Here is a 3435-nt window from a genome sequence, read left to right as displayed (position 1 = left end):
TTATGATGCCACCACTGAAACAAACTAAAATCATATAATCAAATACCAAATAATTTTTTGTTGTAATCGTAGCAAAACATTAGCAATTACTTGCTAAGGATTTCGGATTTACATTTAAACATCAGCTTTATTTTTCTTCTTAATTTATTTCAACAAAACATTTCTTTCATAATATGAAATTTAAAAGTTACAGTTGTGTGAAAAAGTTTGAAAACCTTTACAGTTGTTTCCTTTTTTTTCTTAGTTCATTTGAACTGCACAAAAAAAATTTCCCATAATATGAAGTTTAGAAGTTAGAATGGTAAACGTTATATATCTTAAATAAGAATAAATTTTCTGTTTAAAGACTTTTTTATTACCTGGGCAACGCCCCCGCCCGGGTAATAAAAAAGGTTATTATCTGATTGGGCATTCAGTTAGTCCTTAATAATTGAGCATACATTTCTGCTGTGCCTGCGAAACTACATTACTATTGATTGGTTACTAGCTCCCTTATTAACATGTTACGCTTGTTAGCCTAGCATAACCATTATAAGCATAATTATAAGGTGGCTTGCTTCCAAGCAGGCCAAAGACACTGTCACATATTCCTATTTAGTTAATTAGTTTGCTATTAGGTCAATTGCCGTTTTTTTCTAGTAGTCATTGTTGACTCATCCTCTGTCCTACTTTTAACACCTGCATTAATTATTGCGTACTCTGACTTGTCATGTTGAGCTTGTATAGCTAACATGTCTTAAAACACAATACACCTTTAAAGCAATTACTAAAGATCGCTTCCCCACTTATAAACATAATAGTTGGTGTCGGAACAAAAATTATCGAAGTTATTAAAGGTACAAGCATGACAGAAAGTATTACGGAGTTGATAGCCGCAATGCAAGCACAACAAAAAGTACAGATGGAGCAGTTTACAGCGATTATTGGACAGCTTGCTACGAATCAAACAGCACAATCAACTGCAGCACCAACATCTGTAAACGTACCGAGGTTTGATGACTATGGTAAAGACAAGGAATCTTGAGTACAGTATGTACAACGTTTAGACAACCTTTTACTGTATAAAATATAACGGACAGTACCCAGCAACGTGTATGTTTGTTGTCATGGGTAGCGCAGAAACTTATGAGCTTCTAACAAAGCTGTATGGACAGGACGACATAACAACAAAAGGAGTTGATGAGCTTACCACAAAGCTCAGTGAACACTTTGCTGATAAGCAACACGTACAAGCAGCTAAATATGAATTTTATAACTGCAAAATGAAGCCTAGTCAGCCCTACTCAGATTGGGTAGCTGATCTGCAAGGCATCGCCTGCAACTGAAATTTTGTTTGCAAAAATACATGATGTGGGAAAAGCTATGTCAACAATCAGATTAGAGACATCATAATAAAGGAGACCTCTCATGCTGACATAAGATGCCAATGTCTGTTAGATACGGATCCAAGTCTTGAGGATGTGCTTAAAAAAATCTTCCACTTTCATTACTACATCAGAGACTGACAGAGGGTTAAAAGGCGAGACAATAGTGAAACCAACCACTCATCAAATGGCATCGTCATACAAGGATAAACAACCTAACCTTAGAGCGCAATATACACAACGACATATTAGTGGTAAGACTACGCCAGAAATAGGCAAGACGTCTAAACTCTAATCTTGCCCAAAGTGTTTCATACAGCATGGCCGGAAACAGTGTTTTCATCGCAACAAGCAATGCAACTTCTGCCAAGGCCTTGGACACATCAGTTCTGTGTGCATGAAATTGTCTATGACTAAGACGAGTAACAGTTACAATTCTAATAATGTAGTAGATGAAACAAGCAGTGTTTTCCAAATCTCGGACACCTATGAGTGCAAAGGCAAACAAATTTGGATAAATGCCACTGTAAATGGAACACAGGCTAAGTTTCAATGGGACACAGGCGCTACTTGTTCAATGATAGAATCATAAGAGTATCAACAGCTAGGTTCTCCTCCATATCAACCCTCAGAAACATGATTCGTGCCTACAGCAACACCGCTCTCAAGGTAAAAAGACAATGCTTTATTGATGTACATGTTTGTCAAACTCTAAAAAAAACTTGCTTTTACTTGTGATTGACTCTGACCAAGGCACAAACCTTCTTTGACTCGGCTGGAGTGATGAGTTTGAGTTATCTCAGCAAGGTCTGTCTTCGGTTGCACAAGCTATTTCAAATACTGACACAGACCCGCAGATCTCAAATCACACATAGAGTAAATCCTAAAACAGTTTCTTGATGTTTTTAAATCTGGTATAGGCCATTCTAAATCACATAAATCTTCCATTAATCTGAAAGAAGGAGCTAAGCCTGCCTTTTTCAAACCCCGTGTCATACCTTACTCAAAACAACAAGCAAACAAAGATGAGTTAGACCGCCTAGTCTCAGATAGTATTTTAAAGCGTCTCGACTTCAGTGACTGGGCTGCGCCCATAGTCGTTGTATCTAAACCATCGGATAAAGTAAGAATCTGTGGCGATTTCAAACAACTAAATCAAAATATAACTGTAGATCAGCATCATTTGCCAAAGCTCAATGACTTAATGGAAAAACTTCGAGGGTTTGTGTATTCTTCAAAGTTAGAACTTGCAGATGCATATCTACAACTACAGCTAGATCATGCTTTCAAAAACCTGTGTGTCATTAACACTCTATTTGGTCTCTACAGATATGACACTATGTGCTTTGGAGTGGCCTCAAGTCCAGCACAATTTCAGGGGTGTATGGATGCTTTGACTCAAGAACTTTTTGGTGTGGCTGCTTATCTTGATGATCTCATCATAGCTGGAAGCACAGAGAAAAAACACTGGGATAATCTAAAGCGGGTGCTAGCAAAACTGAGAAACATGGTTTTCGTGCAAGGCCTGACAAATGTCAATATTTCCAAAACTCTGTGGAGTATTTGGGTCATGTTATTGACACGCAAGGTAAACGCCCTTTAAACAGCTACCTGTGCCTCAAGATGTTCAGCAGTTGAAAGTATTTATTGGAAAAATAACCTACTATGATTGATTTATTCCTAATATGGCAGACAAAGCAGCACCACTGTACTATTTACTCAGAGACAATGTACCATATGTCTGGAGTGACACATGCCAGCAAGCCTTCATCCAACTTAGAAACGATGTTGTTAGTGCAACTCACCTATTACATTATGACCAGACTAGAACATTAGTACTTGCAACTGATGCATCTTTTTATGGAGTGAGTGCTGTACTTTCAAGGCAGGACACCAATGGTGACGACGAAACACCAATAGCCTATGCCTCCAAAACTTTCAATGATTCTCAGAGAGGATACTCCTGGATAGAGGGGGAAGCACTCTCCATTATATATGGTATCACAAACTTCCGTCAATTTCTCTACGGAAGGAAGTTCATTCTGCTAACAGATCATGAGCCTTTAGTAAG

This window comes from Watersipora subatra, chromosome 9 (genome assembly GCF_963576615.1).
Source record: "Watersipora subatra chromosome 9, tzWatSuba1.1, whole genome shotgun sequence".
NCBI classification, from domain to species: domain Eukaryota; kingdom Metazoa; phylum Bryozoa; class Gymnolaemata; order Cheilostomatida; family Watersiporidae; genus Watersipora; species Watersipora subatra.
Note: the sequence above shows the minus strand (reverse complement) of the source record.